Genomic DNA, 12,553 nt, shown 5'->3' with positions numbered 1-12,553 from the left:
GGAACATCGAGAGGAGGGAAACAGGCTATACAGATAAGACCTGATAGGCTGTGTCCATATGGTGTGAGAGGAGGTCCTCTCTGTTTGAAGTCTAGGAGAGGAAAATAGGGCAGAAGAGGGAGGGAGGATGGGAATATAAAGATACAAGTGAGGAGATAACAGTTGGGATGTAATATGAATAACTCATAATAAAATTTTAAAAAGAATTAAATATTAAGTTTCTTTTATTACTTATTCATATTAAGGACCAGCTTATTTCTAATCAATTATATATACATATATTTATTATATATTGTTGCTGATACTTTTGTGTGAGGATAAATAAAATATCTTCTCTGTGAAGGTTCACTAGAAATAACAGAAACTGGACAAGTCAAACAGAAAATAGATGCATTCCTTATGTGCTCGTTATGTGTCCTGAGCCGATTCCTAAGTCTCCCGGCATCACAACATCCTTCAGAAGTCTTACTGTAACTCTAGAGGGGATAGAAAATTAAATTTAGATGAATATTTAAGGAATTGTAAACACTTTCCAGGTGATTTAATGAAAACGGAGAAATGCAGTACTTGGACGCTGAGGAGATAGAGTACCTTTAACTGGTTCTTTGCAGGACATTCAGAAGGGCTGAAATATGTCAAAAGGGGGGGATGAAGTAGAAGATAAAGATGCGTGATAACTTCTGTGAAGGAGTATTGGCCCACACCAGGCACCTCACTTCCTGCAGCATGATTAGTGATGGAAACCTAGAGAAGTAGCCAGAGGTGGCTGCTCTTTTTCTTTAAGTAGACAGGAAGCTATGAGGACAATATCTTTTCTAGAATCTTCTTTTCTTTAGTGGCTTTTAAATGAATAAACTAGATGTGACATGCTGAGGTCACAGTCCTTGAACTGTCATGTTTGTTGTTAGTTGGAGCCCTTAGAGCAGTTGAGAACAGTCTGGAATGAGTGTGTGAGAGATTTATTGGGGAAGGTTTCTGAGAGAAGTTAGACACAGAAAGCCAGGACACGACCCTTGAGACATTGTTGAAGTCATGCAACACTAAGTTATGTTTGGCCATTGTTCTGGATGGGACTTAAGCCAGGATTTTCATAATAATTCTCTGTTCTTAGATGCTAAACTAAGTCATGCTTTGAGCCTGCATGAAAGGTGTCAGTTAGCCTAGAACTGGGGGTAAGATTCAGTGTGTAGTGGTAATAAACACTCCCAGAGAGGCCGCACAGTTTCCTGGCCAGCTTTTTACTGTACCTCTAGGCTGAAGGCCAGCATTAGGAGTATCATGTCCGGCCTTGTGCCCTAAAGAAAGCAAATGGGATGCTAAAATCAGCAGGAAAGGATACAAATTAAAATGTCTATGTTAAGCAGATGGAGATTACACATCGCAGCCTATATCTGTGCTACTGACAGGGCATTGGGTTTAAGTAGAAGAACTGTGGCAGGGGTAGACCCATCACAGGATGGCCTGCCTTTGAGCCATTTCTGTTACTGGGATCAAGCTGGCTATTTATTGGCTTAGGACAATGGCCAGAGACATTTAGGTGTCTTTTTAAGAGTCTGAAACAGGACAGTTTAAAAACAGACATTAAAATACTTTTATATGAGGTAGGTTAGGTATCGCCAGTGTTTAGATAGATACTTCTAGAGTGATGAACATGCCTATGAGCAGCATCAGGCATGAAGCTGATCTAAAAGGAACAGACAGAAAATGCAGACAAGAATGCTTGGCTCTCCTCATCCTTTTCTCGTGCTTTGTGGACTCAAGTGAGGAGGTATTCAAAGTACCTAATATGATCAGATGTTACTTTTAGTTTTCTGAATAATTGAAAGGATCATTTTTATGTGTTAGGACATTTCTAGTATGTCTTAAACATCAGTCTTTGTTTGGCCATTTTTTTATAAAATAGAATTCAAAACAAGGTAAGTTTTTTTTCGGGGCTGCAGATATAACTAGGAAAAGAGACTGCACCGTGACTATATATTTTTTTAAGGTAAACCAGTTTGGTATGATAATCAAAACACATATAAGTCTCTATGATCATGTGAGCAGATTAAAGGCTGGAGAGACAACAGAGATAGGAAGTTCAGTGCTAAGAAGCAGGCAGGAGCGTAAGGTAAACATTAGGCTGTGCAGAGCCTTTGCAACTGACCCAGGACGCAAATCAGAGTGCACTCCCTGAGAAGTTAGCAGATTGCATTATGATAGGGTAAGGTTCTTCTCCTGGGGTCTGGGGTCTACATTAGTTTCAACGTAGAAAGTAAGTATATTAGGCATAATGAACCAAATTAGAGTGCATGTTTTTATAAAATGGAAAACATTGAGGGCAACCAGAAGACGCTTTGCTCTCAGAGGAGTCCAATAAGTAACAGCAGTAGAAGGAATGCCACCAACATGTGCTCCAGCGTTTTGGGATAGAATTTCTTAAATGATTTCCTCTTTCAGGTAGTAGTGCCTAGAATTTTCAGTTTCAGCTTTAAAGGTGAACTGTGTTGAGCTTAAAATCCTTTGGAGCTTAGCAATGGGACATGGCCACCTGTGACTGAGGTGGTTTCAACCTCATCGCTCTTGTCCACTTCTGCTGTGGAGGAGCACAGTAACGGTAAAAACTGGGTGCTTTTTAAAAGATGCACTCACTCCTATAATGTAAGTGATCTCAAGGAATTATTTGGCTTATTTACAGTTATGCTTGTAGTCTAGTATCTGATTTTTTTTTTTTTTTAACCAGCAATATTGTCTTGGTTCCTAGTCGGTTTTGTTGCATGCTATAGAGGGCTGGTTAGGTTTTATATGTCAATGTTGCTTCATAAGAGGTTTGACTGAGAGAATATTTTTTCACAAGTTTCTTAAGATCTGGAGTCTTGACATTCAAGAGTTACACTGTTTCAAGGAATACTTAGGTTATAGAGCAGAATTGGAAAGTATCCTTTTATTAGTTATGTGTGTAAGAAGTTTTGACAATAGTGTTAAAAAACTCCCACTGGAAGATCTAACTAACTGAAGTTTCCAACCTTTTGTCATTACTTCCATTCTTTAATCCTGCTGCTATCGTTATTAGAAATAGAAGAATTACAATAATGCATTCATTTAAAAAATTATGTCTACATTATATTAAGTATTCATCATCCCCGTACTGATTTAAATCATCCTTTAAAAATTACATTTTTTGCCTGAAAGTTCTTTGGATATAGTCATTGGCTTGTTAATTTAATTCATTAACTTAAATACAATAAGAGAAATTTCAGAACCAAGGAATATTTTTGGTAAGAAAAAAAATAACATGATTTAAAAAATAAATTTAAACTGTGATTATAATTTCATAGACACCCAATAACAATTTTCAGTTAGTCTTTGAAAGCTGATATCTGACCAGTGAATAGAGGTTGTATTTATATATATTTCTCATTTTGCTGTTAACATAAAACATTTTCATGTCTACCATAACTTTCAAAGTTTAATACAACCTCCATTCTTATTACATTTTTACAAGTAAGTAAAAAATGATTTATGTTTTTTCATTTCTAGCTTTACATAAAGCACAGAATTTCAATAAAAATGCATTGTAGAAACCCATCTCCACTCTCAAGTTTCCAGACCAGTCTCTGTTTAAAGGAGAAAGGTTGTTTAATAATAGGCCCTAAAGTCATTATCATACAATGTGTGGGTTTTGCTATGTGAAGCACAGCCCACTGGGCACTATTGATTTAGGAGATTGTAGTTAGATTGATTTCTGGGTTCTCTGTATGGGAAGCCTTTCTTTAATGAGTATGCCTCATGGACAATGAGGGAGTCAAAACACAATTCATTAAAGACAATTACAGGCTTTCAAACTTTTTTCTACAAGTGCATTTATTATCTTTTGCTAACTCCCCAGGAAATAAGAAGTTCTGACACGATCTTTTATGAAAACATGCAGAAACCTACTTAAGACTTGCAAGCAAAAAAAAAATGAGAAATTACGCAGTTTAGTTGTGAATTATTTCTTTCATAGGGCATTAAACATTAATAGGATAATATTTCTACTTAGAACCAAGAAACAGTATCTAATTAATAGAGCAACATATTTATTCATGTGATTCATATAATATATTAATAGCACTTTTACAATCTCTAGAGAAAATGCTCTGTTAGCTATTATTTTCTACAAAAAAAGAAAAATATTCTCATTTATGTCAGCTTGTGATATTTTCTTAGAAAATGTTTATAAAAGTAATGTTACCACTTGAAGGTCTTACCACATTAAAATTAAGAAGTGTGCTATCTGCAGGCCAGCATTCCCACCATGCTCAGGATGAATGAAAAATGGAGAATGTTACCTCTTCGTGCTAGGTGATTATACTGCTGTAGCCTTGCCAGTCCAGAAGACACCAAGCCAGGGAGCTTCTATCTCTATAATCTAAGTTGGCTTACAGTCATCATTGACAATGGGACAGGAAGAGTGCTTTTAACTACGTGATATTTGGCTCATGTTGAATTGAGCAATGCTTGTTAAAGAAGTAATTAATTACCAGGTTTTGATGCCCTTCAGAGCAGTGTTTCTTAGATTTTGATGTACACGAGAGTTGGCTTGAGATCTTACTGAACTCTAGCTCCTACCTATCTCACGGGAAGGTGAGGCCTGCAGTTTTTGGAGCCAACAGCCTCTTGAGAAAAGATCCTTCTGATGATGTTAATTCCCACTTGAAGAAGGCTGTTCTGAAGCTCAGAGGGTTATTACTGTGCGTCAGTCCCCTCCCTCCCACAAGGTGGAGCTAATCAGAGAGTCCTCAAATGGATGTTTTTCATTAGCTACATGCTGAAAGTGAGGTGATTTTTGCAAAGATAAGACAAAAGCTGTCAGCTGTCTGCCACGAACCCTGTTTGTTCCTAGCTCATCCTGCATTCTGTACACACACACACACACACACACATATATTTTCTTTTTCCATAGTATACAATTTGTTCAATGTCTTGTTTTCCATTCCGATGACCTTCCCTCGAGCTTTCCAATAGACTGTTCTGTTGATCAATACTTCAAACTCAGCTTAATCCTTTAAGGATTATAAAAAGATTATATTCTCATTTTTAATATAAATCCTATACATTTATCTAGACAGAATTTTAAAAATGTTGTAGAAGGGAATAACTTTCCAAACACCTCTAAACTATTATGTCATTCCCCAGTGAGTTCGAACTTGGTGCCGTGCAATGCTGTTCTCTAACCTTGTACTGTGGGTGTGTGTAAGTGCAGACATGACAAAAATGAGTGATTTTCATATCACATCCACCTGCGACAGTTGGAGAGGAAAATGACATCACCTTTTATCTCAGATGTAAACTTACTTCTGACTCCATTCGGTAGTCTTTCTTCAGAACCCATGTGGAAGAAGGAGGAAATCAAATCTCCCAAATTGGCTTCTCATCGTCACACATACACACTGGCATGCATGCCTACACATACATAAAATAAATAAATAATGTGCAAAATTGTTAAAGCTTTTAGTAGAAAATATGTCTATAAGGAGAAGTCATAAAGTATATGTACTTTCTTAAGAGCAAATGATTATTTTTATATTTATCATTTCTAAGGCTCTAAATTGATATAAATCCTTTTATGTAAACCTAATTCTCTATTTTTATTAGCCATCTATTGATAACTTAAAAGTCACAAACACTCTGTGCTCCATCTTTATCCCTGCACATCTTGTAGGCAACGTAAGTTTTGGCTCAGTGGTTTTACGGGTGGGTTGGTGTCCCCTGCCCTCTGCTGGAAGTCTGCCTGTCTAGGATGTTGGGGGAAGGTCTGATGTATTTTGATGCTAATTAATAAAAAGCCATCCCATCTGAGCAGAGCAGAGGAGATAGAGGTGTGGCTAAGGTACCTGGGTAGAGAGAGAGAGAGAGAGAGAGAGAGAGAGAGAGAGAGAGAGAGAGAGAGAGAGAGAGAGAGAGAGAGAGAGAGAAAGAGATTGATCCTGGGAAGGAGAAGAAAGACCACCACAAAAAAGAAAAGAAGAAAGACCACCACTAAGAGAAAGGATAAAGACCAAAGGAGGATAGTAAGCCACCATGAGTTAGCTGGAGGAGAAGCACATGGCTGGCATGGATGGAGAATCTGGCCCAGACAAAGAACATGAGCAAGTATTTGGGATTATGGATGGGAGGTAGCTTGATAGAAGTTATTAGAAGCAGATGGCATGGGATTGAGGTAGGGATTCCATGCCTGTCCCACTATGGGAGGTAGTTTAGAGGACTGATATCTGCCCTGCCCCAGGTAAATTAAGGCTATTTTAAAATATAACAAGTGTCTGTGTCCTAATTGAAAGCTAGCTGGGCGTACTGATCATACTAGTAATAATTTATAATATTTTCACATTAAGTGATTATCTTATTGTCCTCATCAGCCTTTCACTTGCCATTAAAATACATTTTAAAAATTTAAATGGCAGGTATTTTTACATTTACTATTAATTATTTGCTCTTCTAAAATCTTTAAAATTTGAACTTTAATTTTTTAATTATGTAAATATACGTGTGTGAAAATATGTGAATAGAAAGCCAGAGATGTCCCTAATTCCCTGGAATTGGAATTACAATGCAGGTAGATGTGATCCATTTGGCATGGGTTCTGGGAACCAAACTTAGATCTACAGGATCAGTAAACTCTTTTTCCTTGACCCATCTCTTCAGCTCAATTTTTTGCTTTTATTAATATGCCTAAGTTAGAAAGTAAGGCTTCTAGAAGAAGTTTTAGCCTATATATACCAGTAAATTTAAAAACAAGTATAAATACAAATATAAATAAAATTCTAAAATTATAACTATTGCAAAACTTCATGGCTAATTATGATTTACACAATAGTGAAACACAATAATATTTAAGGCAACAATGTCTACTTTGCAGCATCAAGGTTTATAGCTCAAGGAAGGACAAAAGTAAGAAATATTTAATTATTTCTTTTAGCACAGAGAAAAATAAATGTATAGATAAAAGAGATCAGTAGGAAATTTGAATTAGAGTATTTTACCTCTATAGCAGTAAAAAGTAAACTCAGATTGCTAAGATTTATAAGAGCTTTGTAACTCTTCAAAGTTGCATTATACATTTTATTAAATATATGCAATTTACAACTCAAGACTTAACCCTAGTATTTAGCCTAGAACCTAGAAGAAAGTTAAAGCTGGAGGTCTGTCAGATGGAGCTTCTACTATGTCACCCTAATAGTCATGTACCTTTGTCATCTCTATTAAGAAGTAGGTTGATGTTCCTCAAGGGGAATCTGTACAATAAGCAGCCATAACATAAGCAATTTGTTCTAATTTAATGACTCTCTACAAGCTGAATAGGGATATAATAATAAGGATGTTGGGAGGATGTTATTGTCATAAAAATACAGATGCCCAGTCTCATACCTTCAGTACAACTTTATTTTCTGAGGATGGCTTTCCAGTGTGAATACTAGCAATATTTTAAAAATGAATAATAGATTGCTGCTGGGGCCTTGGCCACCCTGATTAAGAATTTGATACATTTGTTGTATTCAGAAACTTGAACTGTAGGATGCTGTCAAGAGTCTGTTTATATTTTTGGAATATTTGTATTACAAATAGCTAATAGGCTGGTTTAAAAAAAGAAATATAAATTGATGCAATTTGCATCAGAAGACCTTTGTAGTTTAGAACATATATGAGCTAATATGTCCTATTAATATTTTACTTATAACTCCTTTAATATAAATAAATGTAGTTGATTGATAGTTGTGTCTTGCAGTAGCATCCTCATATATATTTGGATTGTGAGAGTTAAAGTTACTCTATCTACAGATTCTAGTAACCAGAGTGAGGACTGTGTCAACTTGACACAAACTAGAGTCCCCTGTAAGAGGCTACCTCAACCTCTGTCAGACTAGCCTGTGAGCCCATTTATGAAGCATCCTCATGAATAAAGACTGACATGGAGGCCGCATCCTGTGGACAGTGCTATCCCTGGACGCACAGTCATGAGTTGTGTAAGGAAACGAGCTGAGCAGGGTACAGCAGCAAGCCAGTGGGCAGTGTTCCTTTGCCTAAACGGACTCTGCTTCAGTTGCTGCTTACAGATTTCTACCCTGAGTTACTGCCTTGGCTTTGCTCCACTACGGACTATAACCCATAAGCCCAAACAAGCCCTTTTTGTCACCCAAGCTGCTACTGGTCGTGGTTTATCACAGCCACAGAAACCAAAGTAGGACAGCCTCCAATGCTAGAGGAATTATACAGTGATGGACGAGGGCAAGACTCAAACTTGTTCAACTCCAGTACCAACAAACATTTGAAAGGAGGTACTCAGTTCAGAAAGAGAGCAGATGAGTTGCCACTGTAAGAGGTATTAATTTGCTGTTATTTTAATTTACATCATAAAATTCATAAGATGTTGAGTGTTCTTCACCTTGGAAATCTCGCTAGCCTGTCTCTTCAACTTGTTTTTATCAGACATTTTTTTTCTGCCAAAAGTCTAAACTATGAAATGGAGACTCTTCCTGGATAACTCCAAAGTTCTCCATGGCCAGTTGTCTATACGATTGTTCTGGCATTCTGTTTTTTATTTAGACTTTATTTGAGTAAACACATCCTCAGTTGAGGCTCCGCTGATAAGAGATTAAAGAAAAATGTTGTGGTAAGTAAGCCTAATGTGCTTATAAAGGTACAGCAAAACTGCCAAGAGTCTGAGACAATGATTGACAGTACTATGCTTCTTGTTTTTAGGATTTGAAAGCAATAATATTAACATTAATATCAAATAATTATGGATAATCCTGATAACATAACAGGAAAATATTACACATAAGAGTGAATAAAGATTTTGGTTTTTGTACCTCTGCACTCATATCAATGAAAATAATTAGAAACTAAATGTGTTATTTGAGATTATTAAACAAGTTGGTGTGAAAATTTGAGGTGTTAGGAATTCAGACACTTCACAGAATATTTTTATCATTTTCGGAGAGGGCAATTTTTGTAACAGCAAGAGCCAAGCACATTGACATTATTAGGCTGTCTCTGAAACATTTTCCTTAACATATGTTTAAAGACTGAATTCCTTCTGTTTTTGTAGTTTTGTTATAATATAAATTATTTTGAAGTTTTTTTTTATTTCTTCCATCAGTCTGGATTATGCTTTGTAAGAAGTTGCTGTTATGAGAGATAATTTGTAGGCTAAACCCTCAAATATGTCTGCTGCACTCTGAGTCTTCAGCCTCTTTCTGTCCATGTATACCTTCCACTCTGAATGCCCAATGAATGAATGTCTTTTATCGCAACTTACCTCAAATTCCACCACAGTACTAAGGCACATTCAAATCTCTGTGTCTGTCATCCTATTCTTTAGGCATAATTCTGGAGTGAGAAACCTTAAGCTAAAAAGCCATATTCTTCTTTGAGGCAGTCATTCTGTGATAGTGAATTAGTCATAGATTTAACTCCATATACTTCAGTGTTTGGAGAAGGGTTCTGAGGGGATGCGGGTCTACTGGGTGTGGCACTTAGTCTAACCACTATCACGGACAACAATGATCATGAGTCTTCAGGATGGAGTGGGTTTCTTAATTACCCATCAATTACAGGCTTATTTTACTTAGAGAAGGTCCCTTCTTTTCATTAATCTCTCATGGGTTGAATTTTGAAAATTATCATACCTTTTTTTCTCGATTGACTAATTTTTCTCTATGTAGAATTCATCTGTATTTGAGGTTGCTTCATGATCTGAGAAAGCTATTGCAAGAATGAGGAAGGCAGGGAAAGCAAAGAAGAGTAATTGTCAGTTGCATATTCCTACGTAGGGAAGTCTGTGGGAAACTCAGCAGAATTACATCAGCTTGGCCACTGTTAGCTGCCGCAGAACTTAGAAAGTAACAGTGGGTTAGCATGAACATGTGTGTGTGTGTGTGTGTGTGTGTGTGTGTGTGTGTGTGTGTGTGTGTTTTATGGGTCCCAGGGTTTGAACTCAGGTTCCTATTTACTCTTTTCTCTTTATATGTTTTGAAATTAAACTATAATTAAGTCATTTCTCATCAACATAGAATCATAAGAAAAGAAGAGTGAAAGGAAGCAAGAGCATTGGGAAGACGTTAGTGGTCTTATAGCACGGTAGGATGTGAATTCATTCTCTTCTTCCTGGGCAGTAGGCTTCTCTCCTGTTTCCTGGGGAAGGCCTGGTAGCTCCATCTACTAGGAGACAGTAGACAGCTGTAGTTAGTTTGTGGAACTTTCCTTTAACTTTTTCACTTCAGTTTGCAAACATGCCAACATGTTCAAGATTCTTAAGTTCTTCAGTTGTGCACTTTAATGTTTACATAATATTTTTTAATTTTTAACATAAAATATTAAAAAATTCATTACATACATCAAGGATCCTTTGTCATTGCTTTCTATTCCATAGTGATCTGTTTGCTATTGCACCTTGTGCCCTGAAAATGTTTCATGTAGAAATCCCCTAAAAAGCCATTAATGATATAAGCATGGCTCACCACCTTTCTCTGAGGAATCACCATGGCAGCTGGGACCCTGTACACATACCGTGAAAACTGGAGGGCCTTCAAGGCAGTCATCACTACGCAATACAGCAGGGCTCAGGTCTGCGTGCTCTCTGCACCACCCCACTTTCACTTTGGCCAAACCAACTGAAACCCCTAATTTCTCTGAAAATTTCCTGCTGGCAAGGGTTCCGCATTTGAGTGGGAAGGCAGATTCTGTGTGTTTGAGAGCAATGCCATCGCCTATTACGTAAGCAACAAGGAGCTGTGGGGAAGTGCTCCAGAGGCAGCACCTCAGGTGGTGCAGTAGGTGAACTTGGCTAACAGCCAGCACCTGGGTCTTCCCCAGCCTGGGCACCATGCACCGCAACAATTAGGCCACTGAAAATGAAAAAAAAAAAAAAAAAAAAAAAAAAAAAAAAAAAGGAGATGAAGAGAATCCTGGAGCTGCTGGACACTCACTTGAAGACAAGGACTTTTCTCGTGGGTGAGCGAGTGGCACTGGCTGATATCACAGCTGTCTGCGCCCTGCTGTGGCTCTATAAACAGATCTTAGAGCCTTCTTTTCCCCAGGCCTTCCCCAATAGCAATCGGTGGTTCCTTACCTGCATTAACCAGCCGCAGATCCCGGCAGTCTTGCGGGAAGTGAAGCTGTGTGGGAAGGTGGCCCAGTTCGATGCTAAGAAGCTTGCGGAGAGCCAACCTAAAAAGGACACCCCAAGGAAAGAAAGGGGTTCACGAGAAGAGAAACAGAAGCCACAGGCTGAGCGGAAAGAGGAAAAAAGTGGCAGCCGCCCCATCTACTAAGGATGAGGAGATGGACAAGTATGAGCAGGCACTGGCTGCTGAGCCCAAGGCCAAGGACACTTTTGCTCATCTGCCTATAGTACCTTTGTGCTGGATGAGTTTAAGCGTAAGTACTCCAATGGAGACACCTTCTCTGTGGCCTTGCCATGTTTTGGGGAGCATTTTGATAAGGATGGATGGTCCCTGTGGTATGCGGAGTATCGCTTCCCTGAAGAGCTCACCCAGAACTTCATGGGTTGCAACCTCATCACTGGAATGTTCCAGCGATTGGACAAACTGAGGAAGAATGCTTTTGCTAGTGTCATCCTCTTTGGAACCAACAACAGCAGCTCCATTTCTGGCGTTTGGGTCTTCCGAGGCCAAGAGCTTGCCTCTCTGCTGAGTCCAGATTGGCAGGTGGACTCTGTATGAGTCATATACATGGGAGAAATTGGATCCTGGCAGTGAGGAGACCCAGACATAGGTTGGAGAGTACTTTTTCTGGGAGGGGGCCTTCCAGCACGTGAGCGAAGCCCTCATTCAAGGCAGGATCTTCAAGTGGACATGTTTTGCAGTCGCCCAGCTGCTGCACCCACCCTTCGAGGGAGATGGGGGTCATTAAAGGAACATTGAAAAAACATGATAGAAAGCATGATAAATGAAATAATGGTTCTTATGTTATATAACTTACGTTTTTATATTATGCAACTTATATTTTTCATTTATATAATGCTTTAACTTCTACTCAACTTTAACTTCTTTTATCTCTAATTTATTTGATTAGTCTATTCTTCATTTCTCCTTTACAACTACTATAGAAGCTACTTTTGTTTCTACCATCAATTCTATCCCCTAATTTAGACCATTAATTGTTACCTTGTTAGGAACTGTAAGTAAACATGAACCTTCATATTTAATATTCATAATACTGAAGCCATGTTAATAAATAATGCTAGGCAGAACAGCTCTTCAATGATGCTTTTGCCATAGCTCTAGAATTGGTTGCTATTTTATATGGCATGGAAGAGTAGATTTTCATATGCAAGTAAAACGAGCATATAATGTCTAGTTGAAAATGCCTCAACTAGACATTATATGCTGCTACCAAATAAAACTCCCTATTCCAGGAATGGGTTACAGTTTTTTTGAGTCAGTCAAACAGGTTTGATAAAACCCCTATTCAAATGTTACATGCTACTTCCACTGTACTGATGACGTTCCATAACCTGGCAATAAGGTGTTATTGCTGAATACACCACATAGTTATATCATAAAACATGGAA

At 37.9% G+C, this 12,553-nt stretch overlaps 1 pseudogene; it reads left to right on the top strand.

The window, feature by feature from the left end:
* The first annotated feature begins 10,500 nt into the window (after nt 1–10,500).
* On the top strand, nt 10,501–11,892 carry LOC127207639 (elongation factor 1-gamma-like; annotated as a pseudogene).
* Nucleotides 11,893–12,553: the final 661 nt, after the last annotated feature.

Source organism: Acomys russatus, chromosome 24 (genome assembly GCF_903995435.1).
Source record: "Acomys russatus chromosome 24, mAcoRus1.1, whole genome shotgun sequence".
In the NCBI taxonomy this organism is placed as follows: Eukaryota; Metazoa; Chordata; class Mammalia; order Rodentia; family Muridae; genus Acomys; species Acomys russatus.
The sequence above is the reverse complement of the archived record's forward strand: the minus strand, read 5'-3'. Positions and strand labels throughout refer to the sequence as shown.